The sequence below is a fragment of the Lissotriton helveticus genome, chromosome 7 (assembly GCF_964261635.1).
Source record: "Lissotriton helveticus chromosome 7, aLisHel1.1, whole genome shotgun sequence".
In the NCBI taxonomy this organism is placed as follows: Eukaryota; Metazoa; Chordata; class Amphibia; order Caudata; family Salamandridae; genus Lissotriton; species Lissotriton helveticus.
In genome coordinates, this window is record NC_136068.1 from 1546335803 (window position 1) to 1546356128 (window position 20326).

The window sequence follows — 20326 nt, forward strand, 5'->3', positions numbered from 1 at the left end:
GTCTCAAATTATTTTAGATTTATAAAAAATAATGCCCAGAGCAAAGCTAGTCATGCTGTTTGTTTCGGTGACTTTACCTGAGGAAGCGTATTCATTTTCACTACATTTACTGAGGCTCAAGACATCCTTGCTACGCCACTGATTTCAAACAACACTTCCCAGGTTTTGCACAATATTCAATACAGATATTAACTACAAGGGCGCCTTTAGGCTATATTACACACTAATGCCTTTCAAACAGAAAACGAGTCGGCAGTGTGCCCGTTTAATACAACACACAGTTGTCAGTGGTTGTCTCAAATCAGATTAGTTCATCTCTGACTATTTTTCCCTTTTTCCCAGGTGACGTTTTGTTGATGAGAAAAACATCTCTGCTCCAATTTAAACATTGAGCATGTGAATTCAATGAAACACATAACACGTGGTTTGTTTTCTTGTGCTTAGCAGTATCTTGCAACCTGGCGGGCAGTGGGGGCGTGTAACGTTGTCACTTTACAACGGGCGACCAAGAGGGTCTGTAACACTATCTCACTAGGCGGAAGAAAGGTTACTCCTTGCACTGTATTTCAGAATCCACAGAGAGCTGTGCTATTTGCTGACTTGGGAAAATTGAAATGTGGCCAGAAGTAAGTCTTCAAGCAGAGGGCAAACGCTGTCTGGGCTGAGGTGTGGTCTAGACTCCAGGGGAAACGCTGATTTTGGAAGCATAATTCTTGGGTTTGGATTCCAGACGGCCCCACTGATGTCAATTGCATGATCTTCAGCAACTCGCTCACTATAAATGTTTGTAGTTTGGTTCGCATTTTACATACACAAAAGCCTCACCAGCAAGAACCTCTGCATGACCTGTTTTTCTTACTCGTGACCTAAACCCAAGAACATCCATCACCCTTTCAGGCTTAGACTGCTGAGTTGTGCATATAATTGCTGTTTATCTGTTTAGAGGCAGTTCATGTTTTTTATGATTGTGTGTATACAGAGAGAACTTTGCATATGGCATTGTTATTGCTGGTATTTTACAACTCCCTTGTTGCAGGTACCCTGCTCAGCCCACATGCCATCCTCTTTCCCTCTTGAGGCCTTAAGATGAGGTGCACTCATCCAGCACAAATATAACACCAAGGTGGACAGCCCTGTGTCAGTACTCCTGAGATAAGCACCGTCGTCCGTATTTCTTTCTATTCGTAAACGGAGGTCACCTCCTGTCTCACTGTGCGAGTCACTTCCATTGAGGACACAGAGTAGGAGCACGTGTTACTCACCCCATCTCCCATCCTGTCTATTTTGTTTAACTAGCTTCTCTCTGAGCTACATAGTGGATGTTTCCTTGTGTGTGTCAAGAGGAAACAGCACAGCGGCGCAATGTGCACTTTTGGCATTTACAGGCTTCGTGACGCACTAAGTGAAGCATTTGAAAACAGTGGTATTAAAAATCTCATGTGAAGCCACGAGTCAAATTCTACGTTTTAAGAATGTAAACAAGGTTACTGTAGGAAAACATGGGCTTTCTCAAGGGAGCGGTACTCACTGGTGACTGTGAGGCAAAATGCTGCTCAGCTGGGGTTGCTGCTGACCCATAAGCAGGGCATTAACAATGCCGTTCTCTGAGGTTCTGGTGACAGCACAGCTGGCGCTGTTCACAGCGCGCATACCAGGTCTCGCCACCACAGCTAGGAGCTTAATCATACTCCTGACTAGGAGCCAGACTCGTGCGTAGAGGGGGCGGTATATTATATTAAATAAATAAATAAATAAATAAATAAATAAACTTACCCTAGCTGCCCGATCCTGTTCCGCGCCGTCTCTGCTCCTGGGCCGGCTTCGCGCCGCTTCTGCTGCAATACAATCACGCTGCAATGGCAGCGTTGTGATTGGTTGGGAGTCCTGGACGGTGCCCAGCCGGGCACCTGTAGGTAGGCTATTTTCTCTATTTAGGCTGCATGCAGCCTACATAGAAAAAATGTAGAGCGCGCATGACTGCTTTGGTCGCCCCCAGGACCGACCAAACAGTCAGGGCACTCAGAATGGTGCAATCCACTCCTCCGCGACCTGCCCACCCGCCCCCAACCAGGCAAACCCTTCCACCCACCGCCAAACAAGCATATCCCTGCCTTCTGCTTTCTCACCATTAGTTATAATGGGGTGGCCCAATGACCCTCAGAACCTGGGTTCCAAGATTGTACATACAATAGTGGTTCTGTCGGGAGAAAAGACAATTTCTTTGTAGACCTAAATGGTAAGCAAAACTATCAATGTATCTCACGAATTATTTTAGATACACAAATTCACCTTAAAAACAGATGTGTTTATTAAGGGGGAAAGACAAGAGGAGGAAGGAAGAAACACACACGGTTTTGGATTTAATCCTAACTATTCATTATTTTTAGAACATCCGTCATATGGCATTGGTGTACATGAAAATGTATATAAAAATGGGTTGTCCAAAACAAAGTTAACAAAAATATACAAATAACAGATACGTGCTTAGGTGAATAATGGTGACAAGTGATGTTGACTGTGTGTCAATATTAACATATATAAAAACAATTCGAGATCAGTCCACAATTCAAAATCAATTAGTTTCAACGAATACATCTGTTATCTCTTCTTGCGGTTGAAACTCGGTATGGACTGATGGGAATTACAACGCCGACGTTTCTACCCTATAAAATGGTGCTGGCTTTATCGCAACCGATTCGGGTCTTCATCAGGACTAAAAGGCAGGTGGACAACCTGCTGAAATTGATGTCCTACGTCCATTTATTTTTGGAGGAGGGCGGGAGGATGAGTCAGCCGACACCATCCACAATCTGAGGTTCAATCACGGAATCTTAAGCAATAATTGCGTGAAATTCCTCCACCAGCTGGTGGAGAAATGGGGATATGTCGTAAAGTGCCGCAGTGCGATCACTTCAGAGCGGATCGAGGAACGTCTCTCTCCTTCGTGTTCGGGCTATCAATCACGCATTGATAGCCCGAACACGAAGGAGAGAGACGTTCCTCGATCCGCTCTGAAGTGATCGCACTGCGGCACTTTACGACATATCCCCATTTCTCCACCAGCTGGTGGAGGAATTTCACGCAATTATTGCTTAAGATTCCGTGATTGAACCTCAGATTGTGGATGGTGTCGGCTGACACATCCCCCCCACCCTCGTCCAAAAAGAAATCGACGTAGGACATCAATGTCAACAGGTTGTCCACCTGCCTTTTAGTCCAGATGAAGACCCGAATCGGTTGCGATAAAGCCAGCACCATTTTATAGGGTCGAAACGTCGACGTTGTGATTCCCATCAGTCCATACCGAGTTTCAACCGCAATAAGAGATAACAGATGTATTTGTTGAAACTAATTGATTTTGAATTCTGGACTGATATCGAATTGTTTTTATATATGTTTATATTGACACACAGTCAACATCACATGTCACCATTATTCACCTAAGCACGTATCTGTTGTTTGTATATTTTTGTTAACTTTGTTTTGGACAACCCATTTTTATATACATTTTTATGTACACCAATGCCATATGACGGATGTTCTAAAAATAATGAATATTTAGGATTAAATCCAAAACGTTGTGTGTTTCTTCCTTCCTCCTCTTGTCTTTCCCCCTTAACAAACAAATCTGTTTTAGGGTGAATTTGTGTTTCTGCTTTCTCACAGCGAGAGAAGCAGAAAATAAAATGGTATTTCAAATACCATTTTATTTTCTGCTACTCGCACTGCTAGAAAACAGTGGGGAGGCGTTCCCACACCCTAATGGTGCGGTCCCCACTGCGTATGATGTGGATGGCTTAGGTGGAACCAGTGCCATGAAAAGCTTGAGGACAGAAGCAGAGGTCCTTAAAAGAAATGTGCTTATTGAAGGGAAACCAAATAAAGGTCTAAGAATAAAGAAGATGAGGCACGATTAGGAGGCCGTGCAGTGGCGTAGGAGCGACCTTTGACCCTGCTTGCAGGCAGGTCGCTCCCCATGCCACCACACGGCCGCCAGCTGCCTCGTGTCCTGCTTCCTGCCACCCGCTGGTTCCCGGCGTTTCCCCGGTCCTTTCCCACCGCTGCGTCCCTGCGGCGGCGGCCCCCTGCTCCCCATTGGCCACCCGCTCCAGCTTCCCAGCTGCTCCGACCTCCCGATCCCCCTCTTATGGAGGCCGTGCAGCGGACGTACGCAGCGGGCACACCACTGGCGCGCCAAAGGCAAGCACGTCTGCGCCCGTCTATGCCTGGACCGCGCCCAGTGCCAGAACCCCTGGACCCCGCGAACGCCACAAAACCAGACTCCGCTACGACGCCAGCACCCTCCACGCACTCAACGCCGGCCGAAACGGCACCGGCTTCCAAGCCGCCCCGAAACGGACTCACGGACCTTTCTCCTGCCACACCTGCAGCTTCACCAGCGACAGAACCACCAAAAGCCCAAGGACTGGACCCAACCACCTCCGCTGCGTACTCCTCAACACCGGCTCCGCACGCAAACATGCCATCGAGCTCTGGGATCTGCTCGACACCTCCGCCCCAGACGTGGCCTTCCTGACCGAGACCTGGTGGAACGACTCCTTGGCGCCCGATATCTCCTAAGCCATCCCGGACGGCTACAAGATCACCCGCAGGGATCGCGCCAATGGAATCGGAGGAGGAATAGCCATCGTCCACAAGTCCACCCTTAAGGTCACCACCCACGCAGACAACACCCTCAACAACGCCGAACACCTGCACTTCCGGATCCACACCGACCCCAACACCACCCTCAGAGGAACACTCCTCTACAGGCCACCCGGACCCCTTGCTCAATTCAGCGACTCCATCGCCGACCTCGCCAGCACCCACGCACTCACCTCCACAGACTACATTCTCTCGAGGACCTGAATTTCCACCTCGAGAACAACAACAACGCCAACTCCACCACCCTGATCGACAACCTCGGCCTCAGACAACTCGTCACCGCACCCACCCACGCCGCCAGCCACACGCTGGACCCCATCTTCTTCACAGGCACCCACGTCGCCTTCAACCACACCACCGAACTCCACTGGACCCACCACCACTGCATCCATTTCACCTTCAACAAACCAACCACGCACCACACACCCAACAGCTACCTCGCCGCTGCTGGAGCAAAGTCACCGAAGACCAGCTGATCTACACCCTCGCCCAAAACCCACCCACCTACCTTACCAACCCAGACAGCGCAGCCCACAACCTCAGACAGTGGATTGACAACTGCGCCAACACCCTCGCCCCACTCAAGAAACCCTCCAACATCCACGCCAGCAAGAGAGCCACCTGGTTCACCAACGAGCTGCAGGCCTCCAAACGTGCATGCCAGAAACTGGAGAAGATATGGCTCCACAAACGCACTCCGGATAACCACTCAGCCCACAAGGACGCCACCCGCAGACATAACCACCTCATCAGATTAGCCAAGAGCTCCTCCTTTAAAGACCGCTTGGACAACAATGCACACGACAGCAAAGGGCTCTTCAGCATCGTAAAGGAACTCTCCAACCCCAGCGCCAACGACATACCGCCCTCACATGATCTGTGCGACTCACTAGCTATCTTCTTCCACCGCAAGATCGCTGACATCCATTACAGCTTCAACATCATGACCGTCCAGACTACGCCAGACCCCTCCTCCCCTGTTAACACCACAAGCACCAAACGCCTGAAATCCTGGTCCAACGACGACGAGACACGCGAGGCCATGAACTCCATCCACTCAGGATCTCCGCCAGACCTGTGCCCACACCACGTATTCAACAAAGCATACTCTGCCATCGCACCCCAAATACGGAAGGTCATCAACATCTCCTTCGAAACAGCGACATTCCCGGAAAGCTGGAAACACGCCGAAATCAACGCCCACCTCAGGCAGCCTAAGGCAGACCCCAAGGACCTCAAGAACTTCTGGCCCATCTCCCTGCTCCCGTTCCCGGCGAAGGTCATCGAGAAAATCGTCAACATGCAACTGGCCCGCCACCTGGAAGACAACAACATCTTAGACCCGTCCCAGGTACTCCTCGGATCCACCCCCTCAGCCTGGGACGACTCGTGGTGGCCAACCAGACTGGGAACAGCACAGACACCCACCGACCATGCATGCAACCTGGGATTCATCCTCGACTCCTCCCTCTCCATGTCTAAACAGGTCGGCGCCGTCTCCTCCTGCTACAACACCCTCCGCATGCTCCGCAGGATCTACAAATGGATCCCGACCGAAACAAAAGGAACGGTGACACAGGCCCTAGTCAGCAGCAGACTGGACTACGGCAACGCACTCTACGCAAGAATCCCACCCAAACACCTACGACGACTACAACGCATCCAAAACGCCTTCGCCCGACTGATCGTCAACGTCCCCCACCGCAGCCACATCACCCCCACCTGAAAGACCTACACTGGCTCCCTGTAGACAAGAGGATCACCTTCAAGCTCCTCACCCTGGCACACAAAGCATTCCACAACGCCGGACCAGCCTACCTTAATAGCAGACTCAGCTTCTACACCCCCACCCGCCAGCCGCGCTCTCGCCACTGTCCCCCACATCCAACGAACAACCTCCGGCGGCAGATCCTTCTAACTCGCCGCCAAGACCTGGAACACCCTAACTACCCACCTACGGCAGACCCAGGACCTGCTCGCCTTCCGAAGACTCCTCAAGACCTGGCTCTTCAAGCGGTAGCGACACCCCCTCCCCTCAGCACCTTGAGACCTTCACGGGTAAGTAGCACGCTTTACAAGTACTTTGATTGGTTGGTCTCACCTATGCAAGAGCTATTGGCTTTGTCAGTGTGTTTTAGCCATGTTTGACTCCAGGGTGGCTGCAGGCGGGCATGACTAAATGTTAGTGGCGTAGATGAGTCGCATGTAGTGTTGTAGAGTGGAATGGAAAAGAGTTGGATGTTGTAGAGTGGAATGGCGAAGAGTTGAGTAGAATGTTGTAGAATGGAATGGCGAAGAGGAGTAGAATGTTGCAGAATAGAATGGCGAAGAGTGGAGTAGAATGTTGTACACTGGAGTGGCAGAGTGCATTGTGTATTGGAGTAGCATAGTGTGGAGTCGCGTAGAGTGGTATACTCTCGAGTGGCATAGGGTACAGTGGACTGCTGTAGAGTGCACTGGCGTAGAGTTTTATTGAGTACAGTGGCATTGAGTGCAGCTGCACAGAGTATAGTGCAGCGACATAGGGTTCAGAGACGAAGGGGGCAGTGAACAGTAGAGTTGAGTGGCATACAGTGAATTAATGCGTGCAAAGTAGAGTCAAGTGGCAGAGTTCACTGGTATAGAGTGGTGCAGAGTAGAACATAGTGCAGAAAAGTGCAGTGGCATTATATGAAGAAGCGAAGAGTGGAGCAGTGCAGAATAGAGTGGCGTAATGTTGAGTGCCCAGAGCGCATTGTTGCAGAGTAGTGTCAGCGTGCAGTGGTGTAGAGTAATGATGCAAAGCAGCATGGAGTGCAATGACAGAATGCAGTTGTGTAGAGCGCATTCATTGGCTTAGTGCAGGTGTTAAGGGTGGCATAGAGTGCAGTGTCAGGGTGGCATAGAGTGCAGTGTCAGAGTGGCGCAGAGTAGAGCAGCATAAAGTGCAGTGGCGTAGCTTGTTTCAGAGTAGAGTGCAGTGGCTAGGAGTGGAGTGGTGCAGGGTAGAGTGGGATAGAGTGTAATGGCATAAAGTGGTGTAGAGTGCAACAGCATACAGTGCAGTGGTGTACAGTAGATTAGAGTGGCGTACAGTGGATTGGCTTAAAGTGCATGGGCATAGAGTTGAGTGTTAGAGTAAAGTGCATGCACTGGCGTAGAGTACTGGAGTAGAGTGCAGTGTTGCAGTGTGGCATAGTGTGAGGTTGGGCTGAGTAGATTGGGGTGGAATGGAGTGGTAAAGAGGGCAGTGTAGAAAAGAGTGCATTGGCATAGAGTCTAGCAGCGTGAAGTAGCATAGAGTGGAGTGGGACAGAGCGGAGTATGCATGATATGGTAGTGCACTGCCACTACAGAAAACACATTTTCAATTGAAATTACCATTACACTTGCACAGACATACAGTTTTACTAATAAAACTATACAGTTCACAAACGAAAATGTGTGGAAATTGCATCACCTAGTGTCAAGATTTATTTTGATCATATTAAGTGGTTTCCAACAAACTAAAACAAATAACAAAAAATGTGCTTCATTTGTGTCCCCTTAATCGGATAAATTCTGAAATACTTAAACCTTTCATTTAAATGTTGTTGTGTGCCAGAAAAAACCTCACCAAGATTGACAGATAAATCTTCACTTTGAAGTCAGAGAAAGAAAAAAAAGTGCCCTCAGACGACAGCACCTGACATTTGACCTCAGTCTTTGAATGCACAGCAAATGTGACCAGATAAGAACAAGATTTAAAAGCCAGTTTACAGAAAGGAGTTTGTGGGAAAATACAGCAGACATTGGTTTAGGAAACAGGAGGGACAAACTGAACCTGGGGAGCCTGAAGTAAAAAAAAGTCAGCAAACGGAAAGCCAGAAAATGTGTTGTACAAACCACAAACAAATAATCAAAAGAGGGACATGGATCTGTTTGAGAGGTCAAACACCCACGCTGCTATACACAAGAGGGGTGCTGTTCCCAAGGGGGGCACGGGGACCCAACCCCACAAGGGTGAATCCAGCAAACTGAACCGAAGGACTCTGGTAGGGAATCCCGATTATCAGATCTGAATGCCCTCACATACCCAAGGGGGTGCCATGCTTCATCATAGGACACTCCTCGTCGAGCCAGCGCTGCAATGTAATGTAATGTAATGTATGTGTCTTGTAAAGCGCACTGCTGCCCTGAGGCGTCCTGGCGCTGTAGACCGCTGGGGAACCCGTCCTGGCTATCCCTGTGAGATGGTCCCTACTGGGTATCTCCAAGGTGAAACCAGGCATCCCCGGCAAATGTGGGGGGCCGTTGTAGAGATGAGACAAGCTAATGCCCAGAGTTGCCGAGTGTGATCCCTGGTTAGATTAGGCACTGAGGCGACAATTATCGAGTCTGCTGACCCTGGTCCACGACCCTGCCGCGTCGGGAATTGAACCCTGGTCCCGGGCCGTTCTCTGCTTCCGGGTCTGCCGCCTCTAACCAGTGAGCCACACCACTCCAATGCTCGACTGGCCCCTCAATGGGGTCTCTTTAGCAGAGATCTTTTTATCTCACCGTATGGTGAGTGCATGTGAGGGGATATGGCTGTAGGGTGGTTCCCTTAACAAATGCACAGGGCCAAGCCTTGCTGCGGGACTCAAAGCGACCTACTGGTCAGCAGAGATGGAGAGGTCCCGGCGAACACAGAGTGTGGTTCACTTGGTTTCCTGCAGCCAGAGGCAGTCCTCTCCCTTCCCTAAGTCTCCCTTCCCTAAGTCGAAGGGGTTTCTTTATCTCTTCTGAAGGGTTGGATTCTTCTTCTTCTTCTTGCACTGTAGCAGGTAAATTAATTTTGATTGGTTCCCTGCACGTATCCATTGGTCCCTATCCATGGTAGGCTAGGTACAGTTACCTGGGTCCTGAAGAAATGCCATTGAACTTCCTAACATCGAGGCATGAAACATGTTGACCTTTTGAGCTCTCAGTACATTATTACTACAGATAGCCCCACTGTTTTTACTGCGTCAAGGGAACCAATTCAATTAAATCCCTCTTGGGTCCCTCCTAGACTCTTAATTCACTGGAGCACCACCCTACACCCATACACTCACTTGCACTCACAACACGGCTTCATCAAAATACCTCCGCTAAAAAGCACCCATTGAGTGGCCCGTCGAGCATTGCAGCACCAGCTGGATGAGGAGCGCCCTATGATGCAGCACGATACCCTCCCCTTGTGTGGTCAGGTCCCCCCTCCCTTTGGGAACAGCATCCCTCTTTTGTGTTTACAAACCACAAGGCCAATGGTGATCAATCGGAAGGAATACCAGACAGCTGTCCTGTCTGGAAGGCTGCAGCCTTAAAACGTGTTATGTTATATAGTAAACACAGAAACTGGACAGCTCTTGGCTCAGAGCAAGGGGATTGGGGGACTCTGATCCCTGAAATGTATTTTCAGACAGAGCTCTAGCAGACCACACAAAGAGACATGATGTAATAACAAACAGCATTTCTTTCCACAATACTAAAATATTGGATCTGCAAAAATGAAGGGAAAAAAAGAAAGCATAATCATTTCAAGCCCAATAAGTACTCTTGGGCAGAACTGCTCACAACGACTGTGCTGCACTTTCAAGAAGAGTAAACAAAGAAACATTCATTCCCAAGTTCGCAATCAAGTTGAACAGTCAGACTTGAAAGGGCAAAAGGTCCAAAGGAAAAAAAAAACACACACACACACACAACAACAAACAAAAAAACCTTCAAACTCCGAGATGGAATCTGAACGAGCACACATTTAAATCACTGCCCATGGCAAATGCTAACTCATGGTCTATATTCAGAGGAATGTGGTTAAACATCCCTTTACCACACACGATCTCCCTAGAAATGTCAATTTGCATATAAACTCATTCATTCTTAAGCTCGGAATCAACAATGTGTGCCAAAAAACGGTGCTCCTAATTGATCAAATCTTGGCAGATCATTGGTACAGGTCATACATTAAATGCCTTATATTGTTATTTAATATTAATTGGGGAACTACAATAGCCTAAAGCTCAAGCTTACCTTCAAAATACATTTTAGGTAGCGTATGTAATCACAATCAGCAGATCATACTAAAGTGCTTTAATACTCAGAGAATAACCCCGGACTTTAAAGATGCACATGGTTAATATTGACTTTATTGATGCACTAAAGTCTTAATGCATAAAAAGAATGCAAAAAGGTAGCTTTAGATAAAGGTGTGGGCCCCTACTTCTAGTATTCCTTGAGATCACAGACCCAAATATGCATTTGGTATAGGTCAGTAGGCTTATATAGTCCTCGATCTAGTTATCTATTTTTCCCTATTTAAACATGTGAGCTTTTAGTATTTACTTTCTTACTTAGTCTTAAATCTACAGTACTGTTTTTAAAACGTGTTGGGAGCCATAGGTGCAACATTGCCATTGCTAAGTCACGGAAGTGGGTAGATAGTCTTACACTGCTGCTGTGGTATCTTGGAGCATGTATTAAACTGGAGGTATAACCAATTAAAAAGTGCAGGTATCATAGAGAAGGAAAGAGGAGTCGATCCTATCCATCACCTTCTAATCTAAAAGTACTCAAGTAATAGAGAATGCGGTTTGATTAGCACACTAATCAGATGCTGGTCTCACTGTAAATAATTCAGTTAAACCTGGCAGTAGTCTGACAGTGGGGCGACCCCTTGGTTGGACGTGGAATCACTGAAGCTACATACCAACACTGGTCATGGATTCCAAAAAGCTGTTTAAAGTGTGGCAGACAATTGTTTGGCTGCTTTATAAGCAAAGAGGCAAAAACAACGCGGAATACATTTGAGATCTGAAGACTACAGATAAACATTCAAAACAATCCAATACATCTAAACTGTACATTAGGTGGTTTCTCTTTCATAAACCAATAGGGAGGTTAAAACATAGATAGATCTGCGTTTAACGTGCAAAAGCAGACCCAAAGAAAAAAAGTTTTCAATCAACCACATCTGCATTAAATACATCCGATGGTAGTATACTTAATCCCGCATACTACTTCTGAGGCCTCCGTTGCAATGAAAATCTCTGTGGAATCGCAAACAGAACTTAAAAAGTAACATAAAAACTTCCATTATAAAAGCAATTTTGAATAGTACGAAGCCCTCTAAAGAAATTAGATATTTTTTCGGAAGTGAAGCACCACATTTATTTCGCCGGCTTTGTACTGTGCATTGGGGCAGGCAATGGCATCACTTTTTTTATGTTTTAAGGTCGAAGCACAACTTTTAAAGGCAGGTTGCTGGTGCCACCTACAGGCATGCTTCATGGCACAAATTCATGCATCAGGACTCCGAAAACAGTTGCACCACATGTAGCCCACAAGGCATCAGGAAGTCTCTCAAAAATGAACAGGCAGGTGTCATTACCTGTTCCTGAATTGGAAAACCGTGCAAGGAACACAGACTGGGTTTGTTTTTGTAACAAAAGCACGTGACAAATCAGGTCATAAAAACATTTTCATTCTTATGATACATGTTTAAATACATTACATTAAAGAAGACAAAATTAAAAGTTACTGAATTAAAGGGTCCTTACACTGATGACACAGCGGAGAAAAGTAACATTTCGCACACCTTATCACAGCGAGCTGAAGGATCCCACAATTGAATCGTAATACACAGATCGTAAACATCAGGGCATGAATATATGGAGATAATAGTCATTTATCATTACACAGTAGTGAAATTACAATTCTTTGAAGTATACTAGATGAAAAAAATGTTCACCACTACCTTTTTGTCACAATTAGGACGACAGACCTAATATAAAGCACTGCAGACCAGCACACAACAATCTGCATGCCAGAAAAACACATGCACTGTCCATACAAAAACATAATACCAACAATATTATTTTCTCAATATAATAAACCGGTTTCAGGAACTGAAGTGTGTGCATTTTAAAGGGGACTAACAGTAACAATATTTCCTTTGGACAACAGAAGACATGCCCATAATTGTTGTGTGCATAAGGGCTCAAGCATGAATTATGCAACAATAGAGGTCTATGTTTACATAAATTTGTCTTAAGAGACAATCCCTCCGATAGCATAGTAGAGACTAGGTCAGAAAATAAAGGGTCTAACCGGCAATAACGAATAGAATATAGAAAATCACGTGTAATTCACGAACAGATTATTTACTGGGGGTTGAAGATTAAATCAACAAGCTATCTTAAACAGATATTTTCATTCCTAGAAAGAGGCTCTGACTCATGTACATATGAAGGGCAGTTTTGGCCATGTATGTCTGCCCCACCACCTCCATCATCCCTATTTGGATAATGATGATTGAGATGTCAAAAACACAGCCTCTACGCAGGGAGCAAATCTAGTAGTAGTAATAATAAGCAGATATTGAAAGGATGATTCAGAATTTAAAAGATGAGTCGTTGATGTCGGACGCCTAAACACTGGCTTTATAAACCGTACAAATAAAATGACACAACATGAAAAAACATTGGTTATCTCAATAACCACCAGTCAAGAAAATCTCCTTATCATAGGACAATCCCACACCAAACTGCGGATCACAGAAGTCAATATTAGAAGTCAAAGCACTAAAAGTACTAGGAAGATTATACTCTTTGGCGAGATAAGACATATTTCAAAAATGTCCTTCTATATCCAAGTACAGTCATGTCAATCTTAACTGACAAATACTATAAATGAATACCACGGACAGAAGGTGAAAGTTTGAGGGTTACAGTGAAGTAATCAGCATGTAACTAACTGTCCGAGTTAGAACAGCTCGAGATTAGCGATCAATTACATATTAATGCAAGTAATGACCAGCTGGGTTATATTGTAATCGAAATATACGTAAATCTCCAACAGTAGATTGTGAATGGCCAAGTGCAGCAAAAGGTTTACACTTCAATAAATACACAAAATAAGCACGAGAGGCACCCCATACTCCTCCCTCTCGCCCCAGGTTGCTTCTGTATTAACTCAGCATGCATACATGTTCAATGCACACAGATTTTGTCTATTATCCCGAATACTTTCTGACACAAATACCCATGTACCTAAATTGCTGTGCATCAGTCTTCCATGTCACATGATTTAACGGAACAGGTCTTCCAGGGTAATGCTATCCACTTCCCATCTTCTTGCCCCAGATTAACTATCTGAAGGACTTAATTACATACACACACACACATTTTTCTCAAACTCGTTTACCCCTAGACCAGGTGCATACACCTACAGTCAATATGCAAACACTTGACTCCACTATCCTTGCTTCTCTTATCCTCACCTGTACCCTCCCCACCCATCAAAGCACACAAAGCTCTCCCTCTGCAAAATGTACCATACTCCACATTCTTATCTATCCCGAGAGTTCCCAGCATTTTCTGCTCCAGACACTTCGCCATCAGTCTAAATCAATATCGAGACAAGTTATTCTTGCTTCCTATGCCAGAGCAGTCCCGGCCTGCGCCGGAAGCCATCTTTGCCCTAGAACACCCCACAATAAGAAGCCATCAACATAAACATCTCTACTTGGACAGGTATGCACATGACTCCTAACCTACCGTTCAATGGCCCGCTCCGACAAACATCTCTTTTTTCCCAGTCACCCATTTGTTTACTCTTGAAGACCACAAGATCGCCCCGACCCACGTCCTACTTTGGCAGCTTGTCAGTGGGTTCATTCCAGTCTTCTTTTCTAAAGTTATTCGTGTTCACATCAGCACTACACTCGTGTTTGTTTATGCCGTCCGTTACCCATCTAACCAATTCACTTAACACTTCCACATCGCATCATGGCCCGCTGAAGGACATCCACACAACGCCATCAAGTATCTGCTGCCAGTTAATTCCGCCCGTTCTTTATGGTTGGAAGCCCTCCGCCAGGCCATATTCCCATCAACTCACCCTACCCTCCTTTCCCCACCTGTGGCCATCCCAACTGTTGTCACCCTATACCTTATCATGACCTCCCCCTCCCTATCCCAACCCCCGCATTATGCCCCCAACCCCTTCTCTCTCTCTACCCACCACCCTCCTTCATAATTTCCAAAGAACTGCTCACCCCCCGCCGCTTGCAGGTTCAGCCGCTGGGGGGGTGCAGTGTGTTTTATTCCCTCTCGCTCTGTGCCCCCCAAAGTCGGGGCTGGCCTCTCATGCTGTGTTATTATGGCTCTAGTGGGGGCGGGGAGCGCCCGTCTCTCTTTACTGCCTCTTCCGCTCTCCGTTTAGAGCTCGCTGGATCCAAGATGGCGGCTGAGCTCTCTCTCTCTCTCTCTCTCTGCCTTTCTCTCTCTCACTGACGGCGACACGCCCCTTCCTCAAAGCACACGTGTTCGAGAATTTTATTGGTGGATAAACAGGTCAATCAAAGAAGGAGACGGCTGAAACCATTGGACGATGATAGCAAGATCGGCCTCTCAAGACCTTTTCCTGCACCACATAGGTGAAACGGTGCCCGCTGTAGACACGATTGGAAAAAGTGTCGCCAGTCAGTAGCGGAGTGCGCCAATCAAAGTTCGAGTACATGTGGTTGACAAACGGGCCGTCCAGTGCGCTGAGTCAAAATTGGCAGGTCGCGCTGATAGGTTAAAAGACACATCTGTCATGAAAGGTATACTGTGCGGGCCCCCCATTTAGCAGAGCGAAAAAAATACATAAATGACATAAGGGCGTGTTGATTCATGAACGTTCAGCTATACTGTTGGTCAAATCTCCCGCCTGTCAAAATTGCGCTTTATTGTTATTGGGTTAAACAATTAGCTAGTATTTGTTGCCGCTCTTCTCGTCCAAGGATTTATCTTGAGCTGATTTGACCCCGATAGATTAGAGACCGGAAACAATGACAGCAAGGCCACAATGCACGTACCTTCACGGATGCCATCTTGTAATAGAGTGCTAGTAGTATTTAGTTAAATTGTTTATTCTCTGAACTACAAGTATGTGTTCTCTAAGGATATTTGGAGGCACTTTTATTAATGAAAATGTGGTACATTTGTGTATAGTCTGTTTGCTAGAATTGTGCTCATCTTGGACACTAAGAAATTGTACCCTTAATTACTTCTAATTAATTAATATTGGTGTTTTTTTTAACTCAGGAAACATATCTTGCAAAATCGGACCCCAGCCACAACCTTGCCAGTATATTACAAAACTCGTTTTAATGGTTTTTCGTTAGACTACAGTTTCTTTCGCGTTCTAAGTGTCTTTCTGCTGTTTTTTGTTTTCTATTCCAACGAGCTATTCTAGTGCAGGTCCATTTTCTGTGTTTATTAATTGTTTGACATACCCAGTCCCTTGTCTCTGTCTAATCTTTGTTTACAATTCCACATTACAGTTTCCGTGGAGTTTCTTGAGGTGCGATTCCCATCTGGACCCTTTATTAACTGCATTATGCATAGCATTTTAAAACATTTCGAAAGAATAATCTCTGGATTCGAATGGAATGTTTACCGATGTAGAAAAAAATTTATATATATATATATATATATATATATATATATATATATATATATCGGCGTTACAATTGTTCAGTGATTTATATATATATATATATATATATATATATATATATATATATATATATATATATATATATGTATATATATATATATATATATATATATATATATATATATATATATATAGACACAACAATCCAGCTTCCTCAGACACAAATCCAATGAAGAAGGCACGGACGCAGGAGTGTAGGATTAAGGCTTCTTTTTAATGGATCAGGTCACCCTCAACCCAGGATCACGAGAGACGCGTTTCGACTCCGCAGGAGTCTTTGTCAATCTGAAAAGGCACCATTATAACGTAAGTATATATAGTCCGTCCCACATTAGGTTGAAAAAGACATGGAAGAAATACTTACAAGCACTATACAACAATGGATACCCTATACAATATGTACAACGTTTATAAAGGTACAACTTCAAGTCTAAATACTTGTAAATTGTCTGCATGATTTTACCATATATTTTGAAAGCATGGGTGATGGAAAGTGCCCATTAAGATTTGAAAATAACTTCTTCTAAGTGGGGACATTTTGTATATATAACCAATGAGGCTCCCTTCACTCGTATGCATAGCCTATTCATAGAACACACAGTATGTACAGAAAATAAAATTTAAAACAAACGACCCCACAGTCTAAATCATTTATCTCGACATGGCACCATTTTCACCTCCAATAGTTATGCCGCGCTTGCTGTTTGCCTTCTGGTAAACGACCTATAGACCTCTCTGATACATGACAGCTGGTGCCTGCTTACAGTTGCTGAGAAAGTTGAACCGTGACCAAGACAGCGGAGGCTGTCGAAACGCGTTGGTTTTTTGCTTTGCTTTGATACCCCATGGATTAAAAAATAAACAAACAAAGAACTTTTTCAGTGTGGATTACGACTCTGTTTGTGCGACTCCAAGCTTCCTCGGAGAGAGGGAACGTTGTTGGGATTGATAGCGGTTGGGCTCAACCGCAGGAGTAACGCGGCCACAATAGCAGCGCCTATCGGGAGAGGAAAGGGAGCCATATGGTTGAATATATATATATATATATATATATATATATATATATATATATATTGCTCCGTGATATGCCAACAAGCGGGGCACTCCCTGGGCGGGTGCCGTGTTTGCGGTGGCGTTCCGCAATAAATATCAGGCTCCAAAATCCTTCACCATTAAAACTAGAAGGAAAAACAGCACTCCCGGGACTTCATTCCACACAGCAGCAAGTTTATTGCGACAAAAACAGACGCGTTTCAGAAAGGTTTTTCCTTCTTCAGTGTTTACAGTTTGTTTTACCGCCTTCATTTTTAAAGGGAACCACCATCAATTCATTAACATAGAGAAAGGGTTCTGCGTGTCGTATATTTTGGACGTGTGCCATTTTGGTAAAGGAGACATCTTATTGTTATTAATCATTGCATTATGCATCGATGGATTACAGGTAAAAACCAGCGCCATTTAGGTACAGAAGACATCATCTTTCCAACAATTATTAAATACACAAATGCATTTCGGGTACATATTTAAGACCCTAAATTTCATCCATATTAATTAATAATCTCAATCTAGCCGTGGATCGGCATTTGCAACCGTTTTATAACCGGTTGCTACGATACTCTTTACTCTATGTTATCTCGCCTTATATAGGCTTATGATTGTAAATCCCCCATTAGTGCACAGAAACTGCTGTAACATATATTTCCTGGATTCTAATATTCACATTTCATATCTCTTTCTACTCAAGTACCTATTTGCCAAGGTGTACCACTATTTCCTCCCCACTATTCAATCCATTTGGAGACTTCGTACCAAGATCTATGAAGTAGCGCGACTCCAACCTTCTTAATTTTAGGACTCTATCTCCTCCCTTTACATGATGCGGTACAAAATCAATGCAAAAGTAGCGTAACAGGTCCCTGTCACTATCATGTTTTACAGAGAAGTGGCGTACCACTGGATAACTAAAATCTTTTTTCGTAATTGCATGCATGTGCTCCAATATTCTTAGTTTCACCATGTTAATCGTGCTCCCTATATATCTTAACCCACAGGGACACATCAGGCAATATACCGCATGGGTTGTTTGGCAGGTCATAAATTTATTGGTCTTCTTGTCTTCTTTTAATCCCATGATTTTATACGATAGGTTTCTTCTGCTAAAGGCACAGGCAGGGATAGAATCCCTTCATATCCCTCAGTGTTCCCTGTCTTGGGGGCATGATTTCTAGATGACTGTGAACCAAACTATCCTTCAGAGAGCGAGCCCTCCTGAAGGTAATCTGTGGCCCTGTTGGTAGATCAGTTGCAATTATGCTGTCCGTCTTGAGTATATGCCAGTTTTTCTTCATGATATTTCTAAGTTTATTGGAGTCCCCTGAATAGGTGGTAAGCATTCTGAACTTTCCTGATTCATCTTTCTTTTGGAGTTTTGATGTCGCCCAAGCTCATCCAATACCATTAGCTTCGTCCCACTTAAGAATAGACTCACCCACCGAGGCAAGCCTATTTACTGCGCGAGAGGTCCGAGATGCCATCTCCAAAATCCTTCCTGGTAAAACAGCTTGTCCAGATGGCTTGCCTGGAGATTTGTTATCCCACGATCCCTCATTATGGGCAGACTTTATAGGTTGCCTAATGAATCTAATCCAGCTAGGTCTCCCCGTCCCGGATTCATGGAAAGGGGCTGAGGTTATTACGATCTATAAAAAAGGAGATAGACAGGACCCTGCCAACTACAGACCAATTAGTTTAATTGACACAATACAAAAGGTAGTTGGTAGGGTCATTATAAGCAGAATTGAGACGTGGCTTATGGAAGAGGGGGTATTAACACACTTCCAGGCTGGGTTTAGGCAGAATGTTGGAGCAATGGACCAGGTGTTTTGGTTTTGTGCGGTCTACTGGAAGTCAGTATCTATTAACAAGGGCAGCCTGTATCTGGCTTTCATTGATCTCAAAACCGCATTTGATGTCATTCCACGTGTTAAACTTTGGGAGGTATTATTGGCCATGGGGCTCCCTAGCTATTTGCTGCAATTTATCATTAAGCTCCATGAGGACAATTTTGCTAGGATACGGTGGGGGAGCCAGGGGCAATTGACAAGGAGGGTACCAGTCAACAGAGGGGTGCGGCAGGGATGCGTGATGGCCCCGACGTTGTTCTCCCTTTTTATAAATGGGGTGGTGGACCATTTAAGGGAGGACCCTGCGGACGCGCCCGTCCTTGCCGGAGAGAAGACCCCCACACTCCTCTTTGCGGACGATACCCTCCTGATGTCCAAGACCCCGAAAGGCCTGCAGAAACTGCTTGACCGTTTTTCTCTCTTTTGTAAAGAGCGTGGTCTATCAATAAATACCGCGAAAACAAAGCTAATGGTTTTACCTGCTAAAAGAAAGTCTAGAAAGGTACATATCTCACTTTTCGGGTCACCCCTAGAGCTGGTAAATGAATTTGACTATCTGGGGGTTAGGTTATCCAATAACATGTCCTGGGGCCCTCACATATCTAAAATGGTACTTAATCTCAGAAGGGTGTCTGGAGCGATACTTAAAAACCAGCGCCTCTCCATCAGCAGACCGGTTGCTCCAGCCCTGGCAGTCTATGAGGGGAAGGCTGTAGCCTCGGCAGTTTATGGGGAATTGAAAATATCGGGGCTCTGATGGTTGCAGAGAATAAGTTTATCAGAGATTTGGTACCTCTTCCAGTATCAACCCCCTTGTTACCACTATTTTTTGACATGGGTAAGAAATCAATTACTGATAAAGTCCATCTCAGGCCCCTGTTATTTTGGGTGCGCCTCAGAAGGACTCAAGAAATAATTGAATATGCCCGAGTGTTGGACGAATTAATCTCCCTTAATGTTAACAATAAGATAAAGTGGCTTAATAATCTTAAGCTGTTGGTAACTTCCAAAGGTTTGGGAGAGTCTTGGGTCTCGCAATGTCCACCTCGGAAACAATCTGTCAAAAAGTTATATTGGGATTGGGTTGAGAGTAAGGTCCATGTTAACCCTAATTTGGGATCCTTGACGACCAACTTCCTTGCACACAAACCAACGTGCAAGTTGGAACCCTTTTTGGACTTTATTCAGTCACCCAAAGACAGGGCCTTGTTCTTGAAATTTAGATATGGTACCCTGCCCCTGAAGAAATTCATGGAAGGTTGGAAAGGCATGGG

General features: G+C 45.2%; 1 protein-coding gene across 8 annotated transcripts in view; it reads right to left on the reverse strand.

Moving 5' to 3' along the window:
* CNOT3 (CCR4-NOT transcription complex subunit 3) overlaps window positions 1-14934 on the reverse strand; it is a 1075180-nt gene extending 1060246 nt beyond the window's left edge. For 7 of the 8 annotated variants that reach the window (XM_078655002.1, XM_078654999.1, XM_078655001.1 and 4 more), the window contains exon 1: window positions 14702-14919. The gene's annotated coding sequence lies outside the window, so the exon portion shown is untranslated. Of the gene's footprint in view, window positions 1-14701 lie in introns of all 8 variants that reach the window. The other variant, XM_078655004.1, reaches the window with a different exon arrangement.
* Window positions 14935-20326: the final 5392 nt, after the last annotated feature.